The following is a 24,251-nucleotide window of genomic DNA, read 5'->3' on the forward strand; positions in this document are numbered from 1 at the left end:
CAATTTGCCAGCAATGGAAATAATTGTCATAAAAGTATGCCGATGTAGCAGAGCATCCCAGCTTTGCTGAAAAGTAAATACTAACTGTGGCTCTGGAACAACTCATGGTAACAGCAGAATTGCACCAAAAATACCGATCGCTGTTAGTAAAAGTATTCCTGGTCTAAAAATAGCACCCATTGCCTAAACCCCACATCAATCCTCTCCCCCCTCCAGTTGTTCCACACAACTAGTGCACGCTCCCAGATTTTAGTTTAATAAAGCCATTGTTGTACATTATAAACCGATGATTCATACTCGTCTAAAAAAACAAATCAAGGCTAAGTGTTGACCCAATCAAATCGTTTAAATGTAGCCCTGGCTCATTTTTTTTCGACAGACATTTTTGGCATTTTCTTTTGTAAAAATAAAAATGTGGGAAAGTGTCTCTGTATATTACATCGTTCGGAAGGAATGCCTTTAAGATGGTATTTTAATTATTTTTTTGCTGATTTATATAGTGCGTACTTGACCCGAATGTAAGACCACAGCCTCTTTCCATGGTATTATCAATTGGGAGTTCAGTATGGAATTTCTTCGGAGACCCGAGGGCGCATCTGAAGTGCGGCAAAACAACGCCATGCAAACATCCCAAAGAGCATTAATTGGCCCCCAACTGAACTCCATCAGACCTCCATTTGGGTTTCTGATAGCACTTACTGAGATGCTGCAGACGCTGGTACACTATCAGCTTATCCAGCCACCAGCTTCAATTCGTCCCAGCGCTCTCCTTCGCAACTGTTACGCACTCATAGGGGTGTATACAGGCAAATCAGAGAGCTCATACACCTGCAATGACCCTGATGTATTTCTGTGGGTGCAATTTGGCTATAGCGGCAGGCTCGGAAATGAGCCCCCACTTGGCACCCTGTATTTTTCTTGCTGTATTTCACCTAACTCCTACCTTCATCTTTCTTTCTCATCCAAATGTTGTCACTTCTGTTTTTATTTTTCTCACTTGTGTCTCTAGTTATTGTTCTCTTCCTGCTGTTTAGTGCAGCTATTGTAGTATACTCTCCTCCCCATGTTTCTTTATTCGACTCTTGCTATTTGTTTTCTTTTCCACACTCTTCTGCTTCTCCATCAGTATGTCATCATTCTTAAGTATTGCAATTTACCTCACTGTATCTGGTCATTCCTCCCGCTGCATTAAACCAGGTCTGTTCTGCACCCTCCCACTTGCCCCTTCATGATGCCTCTTATTCAGCTGTCTTTCCTCCGCCTCCTTCTTATCTTTCTCATTATATATCTAATTTCCAAAGCATGTTTTCGACCATTGGCATCTTTTCGACGACCATTGGCTCAAGGATATTCCTCCTCCTTCTCCTCCTCCTCCTCCTATCCTTTCCTTTTATGTATTCTCCCACACATGCAGAACAGTTCATGCTTCCATGTGGGGTACTGCAGGGCTCCCCACTAAGCCCTACTTTGTTCAATCTATATGTCACCCCCTAAGCTGATGTCATCAGGCAGTTTGGCTTTTCACTGGTTTCCTACGCTGACGACACCCAGATTGTGGTGTCCATCTCAAGCAATCTGGAGGAAAACGCTGCTTGCTTAAATCAATGTATGTCCCACGTAGACCATTGGATGAGCGCAAACTGCCTACCGCTTAATAGAAGTAAAACAGAGGTACTCCTGGTGGGATCCGACACCTCCTTTTGGTCACAGAACTGGTGGACATTGGACATGGGAACTCTTGCTACTCCAGTGCATAAGGTCAAGAATCTGGGCATCATCTTTAACAACAGACTTACCATTCAACATCAAATTAATAAAGTCTCCTCTCAGGTTTATTTAACACTGAGGGTAATCCGAAAGAAAGACTATTCATTTTCCCCCTGATGCAGTAAAAACACTGGTGACAAGCTTAGCAATGGCTAGACTGAACTACGGAAATGCCCTTTATTTGGGCCTTCAGAAACAGCACATGCTTAAACGTCAACGGGTGCAAAATGCTGCCGCCAGGATCCTGCTGAATAGTCCCAAGTTCCAGTCCGTGTGCCAAGGCTTAAAACAACTCCATTGGCTTCCTGTAAAAAAGAGGACATACCTCAAATCTCTTTGTCTATTGTATAAAGCTGTACATGGAACAGGACCTGCATACCTGAAACAGCACTACTCATGGTATTATCCTTGTAGAATGCTTCACTCAGCTCAGAGGAAACTTCTCCAGACACCCAGATTCAGGAAAGTTCACTGGGGAGGAAACCGCTTTATTCTGAACATAGTAAAATTGTGAAACGTGCTCCCTCTAGCCATAAAAAACTGCCCAACACTACTCTTTCAGAAAAGTACAGACAGCTTGGCTTTTTTCAAACTAAATCCTACCTCCTTCTGTTCATTGCTTGCTGACTCCCCCGATGCAGAGCCTAGACGCCCCTGGGCATTCGAGCGCTATATAAATCTCAAAATCTAATCAAATGCTTTCATACTTTGTCCATCTAGTAATCAACTTTCTTTCATTATACAGTCTAAATATCCATCCCCAATATACGCTTTCTTTATCCAGTTCACTTTTTTGTTTTTCCCTTCCTTGACACTCTTGGCTCCTTTCTTTCTTTGTACTTTATCACAACTTTGCTCCTGCTAACTTTGTCATAACCCTTCAGACTCTACCTATCTCTTTTGTGAGAAGGTACTGTTAAGTATAAATGTGTCCTTTTCCTTGCATTTTAATCACTTCCATAACTTAGTATTTACTACTCTGTGTGATCCAACTAAAACTTACTTATGTACCGTTATCTTACACTATCTACAACGTTTCTTCTCAAAATATTATTGCAGCTCAATAAATATATAAATCTTTTGGGTACCCCTCCTAATCGCTCCTTCGCACCAGTCTTCTCTGCTGTGGATGCAGATATGAGGGACTGAGTATATCTATCGTATGGCTACTCTAAAGCGGAGCTGTTATTTTCTGACTTAGTTGCTCTACTGTAGTGCAGAATGGCCTTGCCCATCCCTTTTTGCTGTCCCTGTGCGTGGTGCTGCTGCGCACTTTGTACCATGTAGTAATGACAGTCACTTGCTTCTCATGGCTCTGCCAGTAACCTTTAACTAAGGGTGTACCAAGAATTCTTGATTGCACCAAAATCGCCCCATGTTGTGATGACATTACCTCACTGTGCCAAAATAGCCTTCCTTTTCTGAGCATTAATTAGCTTGTCCCCGAATTCAGTGTTTAAAATTGCCAGTATTGATATAAAGTACCCCTTTGAGATATACATTTGATTTTTCGATCTTTCAATACATCGCATTTTACTTGCATTGCCATTGTTCTGTCAAATGTACAGTGTCCTGCTTGTCCTGTATGGCAACATCACTTTGTTTTTTGCCAGAGTCCTCTACATGTTTTGCCAACGATGAATACTACCTCTGATTATTCTCAAATAACCCCCTTATTTTGAAATCCTCATTGTGTGAATTTCCATTGTCTGTGTTACAATATCTCTTAAGGTTTCCAAAGTATCTTCTCCTAGTGGAGGCCAAACATTACTCGATGTTCCCAGATAATACTCTTTGAAAGAAGGCAAGGCATATCTTCAGAGTGAGGACTACCATTTTGTAGCGCTATAAAGTTTGTACTTCTTCTAAGTGTTGGCGACCAATAAATAGGCTGCTTAGTTTGAAATTTAAGGTGAATAGGCAGACCTTTTGGGGCCAAGCATAGCAAAATGTCTTCTACCCAACATGGGAGCAGGCTGCTATCTACAGCAAGAGATCCCTCGATCTAAGATTAGGAGAATGGCAATATAATTGTTTTTTGTTAATTTAGCAAGAGAAACTCATTAATATAAGGCATAGGACTGTTGACTCGGAGTAGCTACGTGATTCATTAACGTGCAAGTTCTGACTCCACACAGTGTCCCCAAAAACCCCCCATTGGCTGTTGCGAATTTTATTCGTATATGGTATCTTAAACATTCTCCTTAGAATCTAGTCCTACAGTAGAATTTAAGTGCATTACGTAGCTTGATTTTTATATTTTCCCCTTTGATCTGCAACCCTCAATATACATATATTATAGATGGTGCTGTCAGTCAGCCTGTTCAAATGTATAATCTGCGGCGTTGCCTAGAGTGGAATGTAGCCTTTTGCAACACATACACACCCTCCAGTTATTTCCTGATCCCTAACGCGTATTTTAGGTCCTTTTAGGAGATTAGCAACATACCAGGCAGTTTTAATTAGCTGTTCCCAGCTCGGATAGCAGTGGGTTAGTTGCTCCGTTGTTTTACCTACCTCGGTTATTTTCAGCTGGCTGGATGGATGGCTCAAACATCCCCTGTGATCTGCAGATCACGAGCTTGAATTTCAGCAAGACCGTGGTTCCTGCCTAGTTTGGTAAATTAAGTACCTTTCGGTTAAAAGCCAGTTGGTTTACAACATTTAGAAATGACGGAATTACTATGTTAAACTCTGACTTTAAAAAAGTATTCACCAAAGTAAAGCGCTCCACAGATTTTACCTAGACGATCTCTTTCTCTGACCACAGTATTATCTCTATGATCGAAGTCTTGTTATCAGAACAGATTTTCTAAAACGCAGCAACTACTTGTAGATCCGTGTGTAGGATTGTCATATTTTCTGCAGAGATGTTGTTGCTTGTAATTTCGCAAGCACAGCCATTTCCCCCCCTCCTGACACAGAGAAGCCAGTGTAGCCCACACCCTGTTCCTGGCGGCTGTACTGGACAGACGAGCTGCTGAGGTGGTGTGCTGGAATGACGCATCTTCTGTAAACATTTCCTTACTGGGATACTGTCACGAGAATTTCACTGAGCCTGGAAATACTTAGTTAAACTTGGGCTATTCTGTAGTATTTGCTGTTCTTAACGTGCCATTGTAGAGAGCTATGTAAGGGTGAAGAATGTTTTTGAGAAGATGTTTTTTTTTTTAGGATATTTCATGAAGCATAACTGTTCACACTATTAAATGTTTTTTTGGTGTGCTATAAAGGGCGCTGTGTACCTTAACGCAGATCCGAATGATTATGGGCTATTGTTCATAAACGTTCAAAACTCAAAGAAATAATGGATTTCTCCTTTTAATGTTGGAAAAAGTAAGCGAGATGTGGTTCTCCTAAACTGTAGCTTTCATGCTGTGCCAGGATGCAGTCTACTACTCATGTAAGGAATTGCAGACTTTGAACTGAGTAATTGCAGCGTTTCCATTGTCCTCTGCAGACGAATATGAAAAAATTTGGAGCCATCTGAATAGGCAACTTTTTTAGGTAGGGCTTAGATCTTGGCGAGAAAAGTTCTCTTCGGGACCACTTGGCAAAGTTTGAAATTCCTCCAACCTTGTGTATACACAGCGTCTTTAGATTGACAGAGACAGCAACATCTCCACAAATAAATGTAATTGTTAGTTCAGTTAATCAGTATTTGCTGATTTACTACAGTCTTGTAAGAAATGTCAACAATGCTCATCTGAGTTTATGTAACTCATGTTGAAATGGTGTGCATTCATGTGAGAAATTATTGATATGAATCTCACTATTATGGCATTTGTTTTTCACATGTATCCGTAGTTCTTCATCATTTGTGGTATTTAGCTATATCTGTTTTTTGGTCGATTTTAAAGTACCTTCAATTTATTTTCCCGTTTATTTAAATGATAAATGTACTCACTGCTTCAATGTTTGTAGGTTGTTAGTGTGCTGTGTGACCATATATCATAAAACAGTACTCTCATCTGACTCATACCGTTATTTTAAGTATAAATTTAATATTGGCACAGTGCTCATCTGTAGCTTTATTAGGCACTAGCAGCCCGTCCCGACGTTGTCCGGGTATGAATTGCTGCCGGCCAGTAGTATATTGTTTTGTAGGATTTCGTTTTGATAGCATTTCTTATCTGTGACAGGCCTGTGAAAAGCACCGATTCACAGTGCACTGCTGATGCACTTAAGAGTGCGCGTTCAGTGGTGTGTGAACTCGAGTTTCCCCAATTTATTTTTCCTTGCAATATTATATAGCGCAAACTCGACAACATGGCATGAGCAAAATTTACATTACAGAAGAACACATTCATTTGTGGTAGGCACGGGGAGACAAAGCGATTTGTCTGGAATCACAGAATGTTGAGCTGATGCTGAGATTCGTACGTAGCTCCCCAGCTCTAAAGTTCGCAATTCTTTAACTTGTGGCTAAAAGTGTATGTCGGTGCTGGCCATCAATGAGAGAGACCTGTGCATTTTTCAAATCGGTGATGAAAAAATATGAGTATGTTGCTTGAGATGTGGGCCACCGTGCCACCATTGTACTTACCGGGGGGAGGGTAAACACCCATTATTCCCCAGCTTTCTTTCCGCATACCATCACTCGGCATACTTTCATTACGAAAGTACCATGACTCTGCTATGCCATTATAACGCATGGCATTACATTTTATATGCTTTTATCAAGCATACATTTACAACGAAATTCGTTGTAAAAGCATGAATGATAAAAACATGTTTTTTTTACATGTTTGGATAAGGTAAGTATGGGTAAAAGGGTATATGTTTTGGGGTACTGAGGTATATGTTTTGGGGTGTTTGGGTATTTTAAGTGTTCAGATATAGTTTTGGGTTATGGGGTACAGGGGTATTTTTAGGGTTCAGGGCTAGGTTTGGGTTTTGGGGTATAGGGGTGTTTTTAGGGTTCAGGGGTAGGTTTGGGTTTTGAGGTACAGGGGTATTTATAGGGTTCGGGCTCGGTTTGGGTTTTGGGGTACAGGGGTATTTTAAGGGTTTAGGGATAGGTTTGGGTTTTGGGATACAGGGAATATTTATAGGGTTAAGATGGGTAAGTGTTTAAGGGTGTTGGGGTATTTTAAGGAGTAAGGGTGGGTTATGATTATGAGGTGCAGGGGTATTTAAAGGGAGCAGGGTGGACACCCGGAGCTGGAATGTACAGAACCCAGGTAGAAAAAAGAATGAAATATTGGGCACAACACTCGCTTTTTATTTCCATAATCCCACGCCCCCAGCACACGCCCACAGCACACGATATGAGACAGGGCATGAAGGGCGGAACGTACCACAAGCCCCCAGCGTTTGTCACGCCCCCAGCCCACGCCCACAGCACAACCCAGACACGTCCACAAGGGACTTCTTTGCTGGCACGCTTCTTTTACCTTTTAAATGTATATGGTGGGCGTCTGCATAGCCTATGTCCTTCTGCTGCAACTGCCCTTTCCAATGCTGTATTGGGTGTTGTGATTGGTGCTGTGGTTCCTGAGATTACCCGCCTCAAAGGTTTGGGCTCTCTCTTTATTATATTAGTATAGATTCTCAGCATTTTCTGTACTCCCTTTGTTCCCAATATCTATACTAATATAGGGCCGGGTGTTCTCCGCATCATTGCTCCAACTCCACAGTCTGCGTGTGAATGGAGGAGACGATGAGGGTACTACCTCCAAAGTCCGTAGCTCCACCTGGAGGGTGGTTGTTGATTCCTGCCTTTGTGCACAAGTTCCTCTTCTTCCTGGGACGTGCAGGTTAGATGGCGGTGGATCCATCTCTCGTGTCGGGACCCTCTGCCACCGGTGTCCCTGAGGCTTTTGCCCCTTGGATATCCACGGGCTGGTGTGGAGTGGTCAGTTCTCTGTCTGCCGGACGTCTGAGCGCTCTCCCCATCCAGACTTCCGCTCAATCCCAAAGGTAGGTGTTGCCAATGGTCCAGCCTGTTCATTCCTGCAGCCGACATGTTGTCAGAGAACGTGTAAGTAGAGGCCTGTTCTTTTCCTGGTGCTATCGATGCTCCTCTGGACATGTAAGTCCTTGCACTCCATGTTGTGGCGCATGTCACCTTCTCTTCTGGTGCGTGTTGGCCTGCCACATCTCTTCACATCTTCCTGGACGTAGTTGTTTCTGGTGGCTCCATGCTCTTCGATTCCTATCTTCCTCGCGACGCAGTCCGGTCATCTTGCTTCTCTTGTCCTTCTGACCAGGCTTCTCCGAGCGGCGTGCACTCCGCTCGTTTCCCTCTGGTCTTGTCCTGGCTCTAGGACCGATCGCTGCGACTTTCTACCTTTGATAGTTTTGCTTCTGGTTCTTGACGATGTCGAAGTTCATTGGTTCATGGTCGCGGACCACGTCTTATTTGAACTTCTTGGACCTCTTGCCAGTCCACTCTGCCGATCTCTGGCAGGCTACCTTCAGTCCACGTGTCGGGTCTCTTGTTAGGTGGATTCTTGCTGACCTCTGCTTCGGTCACCTCCTGTCGCAACCTTCCCGTGGGTTGGCTCTTTTGCTTGGGCGACCATCTGGCTTTATCTTCCTTGTGACCAGATTGTTTGGTCGGCTTCTTTCCCCTTGCGACCAGACTGGGTGGTCGGCGTTCTCCTGGTGAGTCTTCATGCTTCTGGTGCTCTGCGTGATTGCTGTTCTTTTCAGTTGCAATGCTTTTACTTTGGCGCGCTTTTGTCTGGGCTCTTCGGGTGCTTTTCTGTGTCCGAAGGGTTACGCCACTGCTCCTGTGACTTGCTGGGTGATGTGACGTCCAGTCTTGTGTCACTGTTCGTTGGGGCGCATGGTTCTGTGGCGGCCTGCCACATGAGGTGTGCGACTCCTCTCTTGCATCAGGGGGGTGGGGGCTCCCAGCTGATTACATGGCGGTGCGGGCCGCATGTAGTCACTTGCCCTTTGTTCTCCGCGCCCGCTGCAGCTTCTGTGTCCACCTGCTGCGCGGGGGCGGGGGTTTTGCGCCGCTCGCAATGTGCTCAGGTGGCACGCTTTTTTTTTGCCCTGTTCCTCGCTCTTCCCGCCCGCAGCAGCCTCTTGGTCTATACGCTGCGCTGGGCGGGGGAGAGTCGGCTCAGCTGCTGGGGACGGCCTTCTTTGCCTTTGGTGAAATCCTGCACTCGGGCAATATAGGAGGGTATGGCGCCTGGACGGTGAGTCCTCAGGGTATACGCTACCTAATGTTCAGGGTGACGGCCAGCCATCGACTATGAAGGTCACCCGCCCCTTGCGGCAGACCTTCACACGCCACAGGCTGCGTGCGCAGGGTGGGTGTCAGCGCCGCTCTGCTACGCTGTGGGTGGGCTCTGCTTTCAACTAGGCCATCTTGGGGCGGTCAGCGCTTCTCAGGCGGTCTGCGGGCTCACCTTGGGTTTGGCTGGCGTCGCGGGTGGGCTCCGCTTGTGCACTCACTTTTTTTTTCTGGGCTGTGCTGTCGGCCATATGAACGGGGTGGGGTCCCGTTGGCCCTGATTCACTTGGGGTCCCTTGCGGCCGATCCGGGTGGGTTCCGGTCGGTCAGCGCTTCTATCCGGGCGCTCCCTCGGCAGGGCGACTTACCGCGGGCACGAGAGGTGCGGGGAAGGCTCCCAGTCAACTCGTGTCTTGAAATAGGCCCGGGGCTCGGCACATTCCCCGCGGACCTTTCGGCGGCTGGCGCTGTTCCCAGGGGGTGCCATCTGCACGGGCAGCTCTCTCCCCCCTTTATCTACCGGCGAACAGTGGCAGCACAAGCGGGAAAGACCCGCCTCGTCTCCATTGTAATGTTAGGCCCTGGGCCTGCATTATGTAAATGATGGAGACACGGACACCAGGATAGTGGGCTGGTTAATGGGCCACAAGCACGTGCGCTCGGCCCCCTTTATTGACTCCAACTGTAATCACAACAATGAGAGGCCACGGCCTAATTTTTCTCCTCCAATGCCAGCCTCCCCTAATAAACAAAGACATCCACTTCCAAAACCGACAAGGATAAAACACACAATATGGCCTTTTTAAAGGCTGCTTGGCCAACAGTGTGAGAAGTTGGCCCGATATAAAATGCTCACTAGTTCTAGTGATCACCTTGTATCAGTCCAAACAACCCTTATGGTGATTGGTTGTAAGTCAACCTTATAGACCAGCTATCCTAATGGTAGCATGGACAAAGCAGTCTTAGGCTAAACTCTTTTGGCATGTGAAGCCAGCTGTTTTACAACATTTAACCCCTTGAATACCAAATGAAAGGACACCACACTGGTAATTATGAAAATAAACAAGATATTTGTTAACTAACAAACACCTCTGAACTCTTTATGAGGTCAGAAGGCTAAGCACATGACAAGACTCTTAAGAAAAATACATTAAGTTGCACAAGTTACAATGTTGCCCTAAGGGTGCAACAAACCATATACTAAACAAGTGGTATCAGGAAATCGATGGAAGGAAAGGAGCTGTCCAGAGGCTGTAGGTACGCTGGGACTACACTACCCTAACCGTAGGTAAGTAGCAGGAGGACCATGGAACGCGTGTGCAGAGTGAACTCACACGCGAGATGCGTAACAAAGTCAATGGACAGTACAAATTACGAAAAGGTAAGTATTAGACAGTTCCGACTAGCTAGGACTAAAACGACTTGAAATCTGGACACTAGGAGAGTTAATCTAGTCTTGAGCACCGAAATGCTCTTGTTACCTCACCCACGGGCTGCGGGTGCATAGGTGTCAAAGTGTGTTGGGTTTCCGCGTTGAAGTCTATGGAGCCTGGAAGAAAAGATGCTGCAGGCGGCCAGAAGTAAGATGTCCGGAGCGACCTAAGGGTGGATCGAGGAAGATGAAGGCCTGAAAGCAGAGGGGACAATGTTCACAGTCACTAGCCAGTGACTGGAGTGGAACCAGGAATGAACCAGATGCTGTCATCGCGATCAGGTGAAGAGTGGACGCTTGACTCTGCATCCACGTGGACCAGGAGGTGTCTTGGACGACCAGGATGGAGGCACGAGCTGTCCCACGCAGGCTCTCGCTGTCGGCGGTGTTAGTTCCGGCGTCAACAGGCCTTGGCAAAGGCAACCCACGCGGTGAGTGGAAAAGGCGTCTGGTGTGGACCAGGAGGGTCCGGGGTGCTTCTCCTTTGCAGAGTAGCAAGGGCCAGTCTGGAGCAACCAGACCAGCGGTGTTGATGTCGTGGATCGCCATCTAGGAGCCCACTAGCCAGCCGGCAAGTGACCAGACAACGCGTCGAGCAGCAATCAAGCTAAAGGGCCCTACGCCGATCTCGTGGATGTTGGAGGGCTGATCTACTGTGCAGGAGCTGCTCTGGGCTGGGGCTTCTCAATCCCCAAAGCACTTCGTCGAGGATGCCTCTGAAGTCGTGCTGGAAGCGGAGTGCAGTTTCTCCAAGATGGCCGGTCCCATGTGTCTCGTCGCACCACGGATCTCAGCTGTGCTGTAGAGGTCGGAGAGGTCTGGAAGTCCGGGTCTCGTCGGGCTCTGTAGTCTGGATCCACCAGACAAGACAACAAAGTGAACCGGTGGAATGCTTGATGGTGCCTGCAGATGCAGGGTGGTCACTCCTTGGCCACAAGGGAGATTTCTTCAGTCTTCTGTGGAGCAGAACGTCGAAGTCCAAAGTTTCTTCTTGTAGAGTTTCAAATCAGGATTAATCTAATTTGGAATGGGACCAGCTCCTACCTTTATACTCCTAAAGGGGGCTGTACTATGACTAGGTCCCTCCTATGGGTGGGACCAGGAAGGGGGGTGGGTACAACCCCTATACTTTTTCCGGTTTCGCGCCAGAGCTGGGGCTGGAGTGCCCCAGCAACTGGTTTGAACCGGTGTATGCACAGGGCACCTTGTGTGCCCTAAGCATATCTCATTCCTTTCAGGCCTGTACTACCTAATACACAAAATCCTGTCTGGGGTGGTGTTAGCATCTCCCAAGGCAGGAAACCCTTTGTCCAGGCCTCCCTCGCTGGAAGGACTCCCAGCAGCAGGAGGTCAGACTTGTGTCTGTGGTGGCAGCATCCATTTTGTGATGCTGAGGCTCGAGTTAACTTTAACCCGGGTCCACAGTTACATACATGTCATGTCCCTCTAGAAGGGTGGAATGCTACCCCCGTCGCCAGAACTGGCGAGGCGGTAGTCTTCCAATTCGTATGACACCTTACTCGACATGTTTTGATAATGCTATGCCAAAGTTGGCAATAACCGCGAGGATTATAATGCACTTAAGAGTATATGGTATAGCGTTATCATGGAAACAGCTAAAGGACTTGGTTCCGAAAGCTGCAGACAGGCTCAGCTCATGCTAGAGCACCATCTCACATAATTCCTAGCACTCTGCCTCCAGGATTGTTAAGGCCTGCCATAGGAGTGACTTATAGGAGTATATGTGTCCATTTTAGGTTTAGATATAGGTATACTATAACTAAAGCAAAGGGTGATTACACCACCTTGCCCCAGCTGATTGATCAGCCAGTTGTGTCAGTTTTGGATGGCCAGCCAGGGGTGGCATAATACATGCTGCAGCCCCTGGTAGGCGTTGGGTGCACTTATGCCCTGGTTACCTATGGTACACTGTACAAGGACTTATAAGAGTGACCCAATACGAATTAGATATGTACCCAAGGTACATGGAGTCCATTTTAACAGAGAGAGCAGGAAGCCTGGGGTCCTGAATAGCAGGATCCCAGGCCAACTAAGTCGAAAACCAGCTAAACACTAGGCAAAAAGTTGGGGGTAACCATAGTCGGATATCCACCTTCCTACAGACAGCAATGGCTATTGTCATTTTATGGCACTGGAACCCCCACCACCACACCCTCAGATTTTGCATGTGAGTTCCGCAGCCCGAGGCCTTCATGGCCAGAGTGGGGTCATTCTAATCAAGTACAACTTTAAATGTAAACTCGGCTGACTCCGCCCCTTTGGGTTGCCGTGTTTTTGAAAATCAGGGCGCATCAGCACAAGAAAACAGAGCGCAGGTTAGCAGGACTTTTCTTTACCTCAGTGAATCTCTGTGGCGATTTCTGGTTGCTTACATGCAAACAGGTACTCAGACATTTAATTACTGAGTTGGGCGTTGTGCTTACAGAAGTGTCCACAGCCAGGCACACTTGTGAAATAAATGCACGCATCTGACAAAAGTATCGTGCGTACCACTGTTTGGGATCGGAGGGGGGAAAGGGTGATATACTAAAGTATGAAGGAATATTAAATATACCCATTGACATGCGTTAGAAGAGGGGGTAAAGGAGAGGGGCAGTAAAATGCGAATTGAAAAGTATTCCCACATTTGTCTACTAAAAGTGGAAGTCTATTTCCAAAATAGGAAGAATTTACGTTTTGGCGGCAGGAAAAGATTACCAGCCCTCACTACTTTGCCCATTTCCGTGGCAGCAAAGGGCAGACGCTGCTAATGTATGGCATGTTTGGTTTTACTCTATAATTAAATCCCACCTGTCTGTCCCATACCACAGCTTCTGGTGATCCTCCCACCCCAACCACTACCATTAATCCCACTCCTACCCCTACATACTAGAAGTAATGCATTACTTTATTATGCCCCTTAACATCACAGTTTTATAATGTCCAGGCAGTGTAAACAATAGATACTACTACTTCACAACTTACTGTTGTCTTGCAGCTAAGTGGTGCAGAATCTTTCCTACGCTTTCCTTGAAAACATGTTTTTCTGCTTGTCAATAGCCACAGCAAGTGCACAAGTGCAGAGACATAGACATAACGCCTGCTCTGATTTCATATGAATCAATGTCTTGGAAGAAAGGCGGGTAATATATTTATAAATTGCCTGTGTATATTGGACGCATATAAATATACGCACACAATTTACAACTATCCTACCCTCCTTTCTTTAGAGACCGTGATTCAGATGAAATTCGTCAGAGCAGGAGTTATATCAATGTCTCTGCACTTGTCATTGGCTACTGAGAAGCAATATATATGGACATTGTCCAGTTCTGAAAACCTCTCGGGCACAGGTTTTCACAAATTCCTCGTGTGCTTGGCCAGTTTCATCAGTGCTTATGTGGTGGCCTCAGCTACAATTATGTAAATGTTTGGACAGAAAATGGTGTTGGAACAGGGACGGACACCAATCGGCAGGCAAACCTAATGAGAACGTTTGTTTAAGTGCTGTGAATACCAGCTTTTTTTATTAACATTACCCAGTGGTAATGACAGGTGGTATTCACAGCACAATTGCAAAGGAAAGGACTCCATAAATGCAACGTTCTTAGCATATTCTGGATTGCTTGCTGATTGCTGTCCGTCCCTGTTCCAACACCGTTTTCTGTCCAAATATGTACATAATTGTAGAACACAGCCACCACATGAATGAATTCTCAATTCGACTGGATTTTTTTCCAGACTTGGATCACGGGTAGGCCTCATAGCTCTTTGTCTTGTCTCTCAGAATGCATAAATGCTAATGCCTGATAGCGGTGCCAGCTCACACTATTGGGGCATCTTTCTTTAGTCCTTAATTACTAGGGTTTGTCGATCCTGGTGTGCCCGCAGGGTATAGTGAGGCCGTCACGAGGTAAGCAGTGTTGATGTGACCCCTCTGATGTACTGAACAGAGCACAGGGCTTGGCTCCTTACCACAGGGTGAAGGCCATTACTGCATCGCTGTCCTTGTAGGGGGCTGACATCACGTAGCCCCTGACAAAGGGGCGTCGAGACTCTAGAACTCTGCCTCGTTAGTCTTTCGCAGTCAGGGGTCTTTTCCCCGTAGGACAGCACCCCTTTCGACCTTGTTCCTGTAGACTCTAGAAAGACTGGTACCCAATCCCCACACTTTCTGCACGACTGACACGTCACACATTTGTGTTTATGCAGTGGTGCCCAGATGCACGCGGGAAACATATATGCCATACATTGCGAATCCCCAAAACGTTACTGCTCTGTTAGAAATCACCTTGGTTGCATTGACCTGCCTTGAACGTACCATAACGCTGTTCTGGGCGTGCCCAACGTCTGCCATATAGAATCTATATGTAGAAACTGGTGCAGGCTGTGCACACTGCTGTCCTGCAGTTGTAACTACTGCAGTCGTGCAGTGTCCTACAGCGCATGGCCACACGTGTCTGCTTCTAGCAGCCGAACTTCAGAAATGACCAGAACTTCGTCTACAGTTTGTTTAAAAAAAGCTGACAAGCTGCCACCTCACTGATCCTACAGTTACTACCACCAGCAGTAGTACTTTTCCACATGCAAATAATCACAGCTGCGTTACCGTCCCCTGTAGTTCTTTATCCAATTAAAATTACTTCTGAAGTTACCTCTATAGCTACGTTAGTAAAGAAATATAGGGGCATATTTACAATAAATCTGTGGAGTGAGGTGTAGCTGCAAAATAATAACGCAGTGCTCCGTCAGTTTAAAAATGCAGGGATGCGCTGTATTTACAAGAATGTGGCGCACCCTGCGTTTCCCTCGCACCGGCACTAAATCTAGCTGCCTAGCGCCAACGCAGGCACCTTACACCATAGTGCAAGGGTGCCTGCATTGCAGGGAATGATTGTTCATGTGCAGGTAGGTGTCCCTTCCTACACATAAACAATCACCAATAGCGATTTGTAATTTTATGTGTGCTGCACAATGCAGCGCATATAGGAACAGCAACAAGCATTGGCATAGCCAATATGTCTCGCCTTTGGGACCTTATACGTTTTTAGTTATCCAGCACAATATCCTTGGTGCAACAACATCAACTGTTGCATGGCTAAACACTTATAAGGTCCCAAAGGCGAGACCTAGTGGCTATGCCAATGCTTGTTTGTGTATGTTTTTGTTTTTAATTTTTTACTTTGCTGTTGCCTTAGTATTGAGAGTCTGTGACAGAAGTACTCTTTATACCTGGTGTCAGCTGTGACCACATTACACGCTTTAGCAGTTCCTGTCTCCTGTCAATGCTGTTGTAAATTCCTTTTCGAAAAGTCGTTTGTTTATCTGCCTTTCTCAGATAATTGAGGACGCTCCGAAATGAATTGGTAGGACTTGTAACAATTTTTTATTCCTTCTTTCTCGCTATCTTGTACCTTTCTTTCGTTCTTTCTTTCCCCTTCCTTCTTTTCTTTCATTCAGCCTTTTTTTTCATTCCTGTTGTCTTTCTTTATTTCCGATTTTCATTTTTTCTTTCTTTCCAATTTTCTATTTCTTTTCGATTTTCCTTCTTCTTTCCTCTTTTCGTTCTTTCATTCCTGTTTAATTCATTTCTTTCCTCTTTATGTTCTTTCATTCCTGCTTTGCATTAGTAGGGTGGGGAACACAGTGCTTCTCATCAGCAAAGAGCTTCCCACATGCTCTCTGCTAACACAAGGCCACCAAAAGCGCTTCACTACACGCCAAGGTAATGTGATAGGGCAACACAGGCCCTGGGAAATCACAGGGGCCCACACACATCAGGAAGCATGCTCAGGCCAGCACGCAGGATCCTGGCAGACACAGAGGCATTCTTTTCAACAGGCCAGCACAACGAGGCAAGGAGTCCTATGGCGGTTCCCTGCCAGCAGAGCAATCCTCTGGCCCCAAGTCCTGCATAGTGTTTTCTAAAAAATCATGGGGTCACTGCCCCTGTACTTGTAGTGCCAATGCCTTTGTTCTATGGGGACCTTCAAACCGTATTGAAGTGCACAACACCCCATTCACATTTTCAGCCCAGGCCCCAGACACATCACAGGGGGTGGCTCCTGCATTGTGGGAGGCAGGCACAGTCCAATTCAGGTACAGGTGCTACTCCTCTCAGCACTCCAAATGTAGACCAGGCCTATTCAGGTGAAAGGGAAGACTCCACCCGCTACTCTAAATTCATCAACGGTCTATTCAGCATAGCGCTTAGTAACCCAAGACAGGCAGGACACACCCCAATCTCCCCTGGGACTGGCTGTAGTGAATGCACATCCCCTCTCTCCTGTAAGTCAGAAACAGACGATCAATACACATCCAGGCAAGGCACAAAGAGAAATAAGTACATAGAAATGACCACTTCTAAAAGTAGCATTTCTAAAATATTAATGAGCAGGATTTATGACAACTATTTTAAACATACCAAACATGGACATGCTACCCCTCTCATGTCAGGAGTTACCACTGAAGCACATATCAGGGTATCCCAATGCAAACCTATGAGAGGGCAGCCTCACAGCAGTGAGAAACCTAATAGGCTGTTTGTCACTACCAGGACAGGTCACACAGTTAAGGCACATGTCCTACCTTTTCCCTACACCACACCCTGCCCATGGGCTAGCTAGAGCCTACCTTAGGAGTGACTTGTATATAGTAAAAGGGGAGATTGGACTTGGCAACCACTTACCATGCCACGCAGTGCAGCAGTTAACTGGGCGCGCAGGGCCTGCAGTGGCAGAGACCTGAGACAGGTATGAAAGGCTACTCCGGTGGGTGGTGTAAGCAGCGATGCAAGCCCACCTGTGTATTTTAGTTTACAGGCCCTGGGTATATGGGATATGTAGGAAAGTAGTATCTGCTTTTTCTGTTTACCTCCACTTTTTGCTTGATATGATGCTGTTTTTGACTAGTCTGACTGGGATCCTGCTAATCAGGACCCCATTATATCGGCTTTCTCCCTAAATTGTTACATTCAGTACTTGGGTACATGCCAGATTGGATACTTGGGGTAGCCTTGTCAGTCCCTATTATATGGTATCCATGTACCAAGGGCATAGGCACCCCAGAGGTCTCCCATAGGCTGATGCATGTTTTATGCCACCCATGAGAGACCATGCAAAATAGAACTACAGGCCTGCCATTGCCGCTTGTGTAAGTTGGTGTATGCACCACTTACTAAAGATATAGGTTTACTATAGCGAAGGGTCACTGCACTCAGAACGTATGTCATCCCTGTAGCAATCCTTTGCAATCCTGAAGGCAGGGTGCTTAGTTAGAAGTGAGAGGATGCCCCTACATGAGCAGGACACCCCTGCAGCAATGGAGTCCATTCTCCTGGGTTGTCAGTGAAGCAGCCATATACTATATAGAGCGTATTTAAGCGATGACCATCTTGAAAACGGCTGCATCTAAACCGTTCGTGTTTGGTATCAAACATGTTGAAATCATACTCCCACACCATAAACTGTGTAGAAGGTATGATACCAAGCACTGGCAGAGCCCTCCGTTAGGCTCTCAGGGTTCCAGTTGCCAACCTTTCTAGCTCCAGACAGCACAAAATGGTTGCTGCCGATTAGAGGCACATTTTGCCCTTCTGCTGCTGGGCCAAGCTCGAGCAGAGGAAGGTGGAACGTAGGGATCCTTTCACAGGGAGGTATTACCAACACTCAGACAGGATTTATTGTATTTGGACCTGGTTGGTGCGCTTGCCAGCGCCTGAAAGTCTGAATAAGGTGCACATTTGGTGTCTTTGTACATAGTCCAGTTCAAACCAGTTCTGGGAGCTGTTAGCTCCCGCCCTGGTGTGAAACTGCACAAAGGACATGGGAGTAACTACCCCGCTGTCCAGACCCTCCCCTAGGAGGGTCCCCTGAAAACTTTCTTACCTTTCCCTAGGGTTCTTAAGGGATTACCTCGGTGTAGGTCCCTAGATTCGTCATGGGATAAGATACAGAACTGAGACCACTGCACGTCTGCCGTCTGGGCACTCTGGACTTCGCTGGACTTCGTTTGCTCCTGACTACGTCTACCTTTCAGTCTGATGCATTGTCTGTGCCTATGCACCATGCAGGATCCATGCCTGCATGTGGAGCATCAAAGACACTTAAGGAATCTCCCTTGAAGTGAAGGAGTCATTCGCAGGCACCTCAACACTGCTACCCGGTCTGCTGCTCCCGAGCTCCGGCGAACTCCGAAGGGTTCAACAACACAGTACGTGGTATTCTACGTCTCTCGAGGCCTGCCCTCTCAATGAGTTTGAGGCCAGAATCCCTTGTGGGGGCTGTATCAACTGAACCCCTGTGTATTGTGTACTTTTGCAAGTGCAAATGCTTGTTGGCAACTTTGCGACAAGTGCATAGGGCTCTTAGTAGCCCCAAACTCCGACAACTACTTCTACCAAGATCTTCAGCTACACCTCTTCATGGGCATCGTGGCCTGCTCCTTTTGGTGAGCTGCTCGACGTCTTATTGTGACTCCTGTTCCTCTGGCCTGTGGGTCCATTTGAGGGGCACCTTTTTTTTTCCTTGGGCTCCCTTTATTTTTTTGGTTCATGCCCTGACTCCCCTGCTTGTGGTGAGTCTCCGGGACCTTGCTGGTCCCAACCATGCACCCTCTTGACTTCCTGCATGGCTTGTTGGTGCTCCCGCCGGACACCGGCCCCCTCAGCACTAGACATACTTCGTGGGAAAGCTTGTATCCGGGTCCCGGGCTTCCTCATTGTCGCCTGGTCCTCACAGCTGCAGAGTCAAGGTCACCTTCATCTTTCCTGAAGTACCAGACACCGGACAGCATTCATCTTCCAAGTCTCCTGTTCACTCCAGAGTGTCATAGACTCTGTCACCTCTGCTTTCAGGTACTCCTCTTCAAGAATCCACGTTTGGATTCACAATTACCCTTTCTCCTCTTCCAGCAGTGGCACTTTCTTGAAGTCCTACATTGGGTTCGGCAGTTTCCAACACCACTTCACTCCTCTGCACCTGGTGTCCCTGGTGTAAGTTATGTGGGTACTAGGGTATCCACAGGTGGGGTGGCTCTCCAACCTTCTTACTCTCATTGGGTTTCTTCAAGGTCCTTAGGGAAGGGTCCCTAATCTTTAAAAATCCAACTGCGAATTGCACATAGAATTGTACGGAGCACACAGTCGTGTACTCACACTGCACACACTCTCCGTAGGGTACCAATCTACTTACCTTGGATGGTTCTGTAGGTCCCTATCGATCCTACGTCTTCTCGACATCATCTTGACTGGAGTTGTGGTTCTTATACCACTTTCTTAATATATGGTTTGTTCCCCCCCCCTCCGCTCCCTGGGGTCCACTATGTAGCTCCTGCTATTTACTGTATTTCTAACTAAAGTTTTCTGTGTATTGTGTTTATCTCTGTGTTGGAGATACTTGATCACAGTAGAAAGTATTGTAGAATACCCTCACCGAGATTGCAACAGTTTTGCAAGAACAAACCACAAAATAAGCAAAAAATTAATGTATAATAATTTGGGGGGGAGACTTCAATCTTCACCTATGTATGAACAGTAAAAATACCAAATGTGGCATTACTGACGAGGAGGACATCAGCATAACCCATTTCTCACATACCGTTGAAGGTGAGAAAATGAATGAGGTCATGGCTGAACTACAGCTAGGTTTTCTAAATGAAAAAAAAAATCCTCCTGCTCCCTTTTCGCCAACGTTTAACGGAAGAGGATTAACAAGTCTGATAGATTACATACTAATTTCTCCCTTAAATGGGACAGCTATCGATTTGTTTGAAGTAGTAAAAAACCCACTGAGTGACCATTTTCCAATAGTTGCATCCCTTGCGGAAAATATACCACACAAACCCATTAACATAATGACCGTTCTAGCCCAACAAGAACTTACAATTGGTTCCATGAACGGTTATACACTTAAATGGGGGAAAATTGATAAGGAAGCCACAACTAATAAAATAGTCAAAAATTGTAGTGCTGAAATTAGGAACTGTCTTGATCTGAATCTACAACCAAAGGTGGTCATTAACAGTTTTAACGCCGTTTTGAAAAATATACATAAAGAGTTAACTAGGACTTTTAAGCAAAAGTCAGAAATAAATCAAAATAACAGCTGGTTTAATTCAGCATGTACAAAGGCACACACAAAACTAAAAGAGGCCTTGAATAAGGATAAGAGGGACAGAGCTGAGATCGGTAGACTAAGGAAAGAGTACGCTGTCGCGATCAGGTTAAGAAAACAAGAGTTAAAAGTCGATCTATGGAATCGCCTCAGCAAAAGCACAGAGTTGAAGGATAGTGCAATGTTCTGGCACATAGTAAGGTCACCGTTTTTAACAAATAAAAATGAAACACCCTCCATCGACGTCGCTATAAGCGAAGATGAATGGGTGGCTTATTTTTCAAAAGTTTTTAGTAAAGACACCCTGATAGACATTGACCACCCAGTCCCTTTAACGCAGGTTACATACCCAATAAACCTACAATTCTCCCACAAGGAGGTTCAACTGGCATTAAAAAACTCAAAAACTGGCAAAGCCCCTGGTCCGGATGGGGTCCCAGCTGATGTTTTCAAACATCTACCAGATCTCTGGTCCCCCATACTGACCAATGTTTTATATGCAACACTAAAGGTAGGGCTATTAGATTCTTGGAAGTCATCAATATTGGTCCCGATCTATAAGAAAGGGGATCGAAATACTCCGTCCTGTTATAGGCCCATCTCCCTCCTGGACTCGCTTAGGAAGATGGCAGGGCGGATCCTTCTCAATCGACTTCAGGAGTGGGCAACTGACCAGGGAGTAATATCTGATATACAATACGGCTTCCGTGAAGGCCTAGGAACAGTAGACCAAGCACTCAACCTTTCCCTCCTAGCGGGTAAATACATGGAGGCTAAGGGGTCCACACTTTACATGGTCTACGTCGACCTATCAGCGGCGTTTGACTGTGTCGCTCATTCAGCATTATGGAATATAGTGCTGAAAATGGGCGTTGACCCAGCGATTGTTGATTTCCTGCGTGAAATGTACACAGGAACTACAGGTAGGGTAAGATTTGGGACCAAGGGGGAACTTACAGGAAGCTTCAGGGTGGAAAAGGGGGTCAGACAGGGCTGCGTGCTGGCCCCCTTTCTATTCACTGTCTACACTAATGGACTGGAAGCCGCGATGCTTCAAGGCAGTAAAGATTTACCTACAATAGCTCGTCGGCAAATACCTGCATTATTATATGCCGACGATGCTGTCATTTTAGCAAGAACCCCAAATGAACTCCAATGTGCAGTAAACAGATATTGTACGTTCATGGCCACCTTGAACTTAAAGCTAAATGTTAAGAAAACTTACACTATGCAAGCCGGGAAGGGGTCTGGGAAGCACCGAAGGTTGTTTGTAAAAGGTGAACCACTAGATAGAACGGCAACCTACCCATACCTGGGGATAGTAATAGACGAGAAGTTCAAGTGGATCCCAGCGGTTAATGCCAGGAAACTTGCCTTCTTGAGGGAAACTGTCTCATTAAAAGCATTTTCACAAAAACTGGGCCAACGTCCAATACAAGTAATGAGAAAAATATATAATGCAAAATGCATATCCACGGCAATATATGGGGCAGGAATATGGGGATATGTAAATGTTGAAGCTATTCAAAAAATTGAGAATTCCTTTTTACGATATTTACTCGCGGTCCCAAGGAATACCTCCACATACGCATGTCACATAGAATTGGGACTAGACTATATAACAGACATCATAAAACTACAGCCAGTAATGCTGTGGCGTAGAATATGGGTTACAGATCAATGCCATTTAACGAGATCCATCATTGAAGACACTCTGAGTCTCGATCAGTGTAAAAAAATCAAATGGCTAACTTACGTCAAAGCAATTCTTGAGGACTTGGGCTACAAGAAATATTTTGATAATCCTTCTAGGATAAATGAAATTTCTAAGGCGGACCTAAAAAAAGAATGCCTTGCACATCTGAGGCAGATACGCCTAGTAACCGAGATCCACAAATAATCTGTTCAGAAAGCCATACTAGTGCAGACTGTTTTTGAATCTGAACCCTATTTGTTATATAATCTAACCCAATATGAAAAAATGCTGCTAACTCGCTTAAGGTTTGACATGTTTCATTTGCTAGTTTCCTTTCCAACCCAAAACGACTGGGCGTCCACACGGACATGCTGTCCATGTGATTTGGTAGCTACACAATCAACCATACATACTATTCTATTCTGTAAATTCTTTGTAGAACCTCGTAGACGTTGGTTACTCCCCATCCTAAAACTTTGGGGGCTTCGCCAATGCCGTCCTGCATTCTTGGCACTACAATATTTAGAAAATGAAAAATATGCTAAAGCAATTGTACGTTTTCTTAAATTTTGTATTCAACATCGTCGCAACCTATGAATTGATCTGATTAGGAGAGATACAATGAAGGCCCACAAATTTCTAGGTTCTAAGATGAATATAAATTGTATGATATATCTTGCTGCTTCCTTTTTATCAGATCTGCTTTTTTAAATGAATTCTAATTGTTTTTAGTATTCTAAAATTGTGATCTTAAAACACGATCAACTTTGTAAATTGTATTTTATGAACTTTTATGGTGTTCTTATCAAATGAACTACCGAATAAAGTATTTTTTGATTTGATTTGATTGTAGAATAGATACATATTTTTTAAAATATTTGGTGTGGTTCTTTTTCACTCAATCTATGCTAAAAGATTGCAATGTGGTAATACAAGCTGCTTTACACTCCTTCTGGACTATGCCTGAAAGCTACTCCCCACAGCTACCACTTGAAGAGCATTCTACGGTAGTGTAAGACCTCTTAAATCACCATAAGGGTTGTCTGTACTGGTGCAAGGTGTCCTCTTACGTAAGTGTACATCATATACCAGGCCAGCTTCTCACAGGATACCAATGTACAGTGGACTTACAGGTAAGTAAAATATGCCAAACAGGTGTAGACATATCTTACTAAGTTTAAAAGAGAGCACATGGGGGTTGGGGGGGCGTGGCTTGGATAGCCAACATGGCGGATGCAACCTAACTAGGCTCTGCCCGTCCACGCCACCATTTTAGCAAAATCTGCCTAAATCCTTGACCGCACAGAGCAAATCGGCCAATCCGGAAGCCAGAAAGAACAGACGGAGCAGACGGAGCAGAGAGGCGCCGGCTCTGGCGCGTCGTGAGCTACAGATGACCGGAGTGTGGCAAGGAACTGGGCCTCCTCGAGGCTGGTGCCCGCATAGCGCCCGCATCCCTGAATCGGGTGAGGCCCGGAGGACGGGGGGGGGGGGGGGGCTAATCGAGCACTCACGAAGGTGAGGTGAGATCGGCACCGCTGGGAAGACTCCCTAATCCTGTACTTGCTCCAACGTACAGCGGGCCCGTTGTGGGAGCGGGCCTTTCCTGTTGCAGGTGCAGTAATGTCCTTTAACTCTGAGCCGCACTTACTCAGCGACGCGCCTCCCTCGTCAGGGCTGGGCCACCCTGCGCCATATGGCACAATGGGCCTAGGGCCCAATTGGTGCAACGAATGCTCCAGCGGTGCCATGCTGGAGCCAGGAGCGACACGCGTCAACGCGACGCCTGGCCTAGTACAGCCTTGCTGAGGCTCACACATGCCAGTCGGAATCCGTCTGCTCCAGGGTACGAGGTCCTTGCCCGGTGGGAGTGTGCCCCAGGGCCCCCCTCACATGAAATTGGGGAGTAATATATTCAGGAGAGAGGAAAGCGAACGCCCTATCTGCACATCTGCGGTAGCCGGGCGATAAAGAAGCAAGACGGGCCCCATGTGGCTCGCGAGGTGCCTCCCGGTCCCACGCATCAGCTACAACTCCTCTTTCAAGTGG

The 24,251-nt window shown here is 46.0% G+C and overlaps 1 protein-coding gene across 4 annotated transcripts in view; it reads left to right on the top strand.

Moving 5' to 3' along the window:
- The window catches only part of LOC147729254 (uncharacterized), a 690,765-nt gene that overhangs the window by 337 nt on the left and 666,177 nt on the right, over nt 1-24,251 (top strand). The gene's annotated exons all lie outside the window — the stretch shown is intronic.

Source organism: Lissotriton vulgaris, chromosome 2_2 (assembly GCF_964263255.1).
Source record: "Lissotriton vulgaris chromosome 2_2, aLisVul1.2, whole genome shotgun sequence".
Classification (NCBI taxonomy): Eukaryota; Metazoa; Chordata; class Amphibia; order Caudata; family Salamandridae; genus Lissotriton; species Lissotriton vulgaris.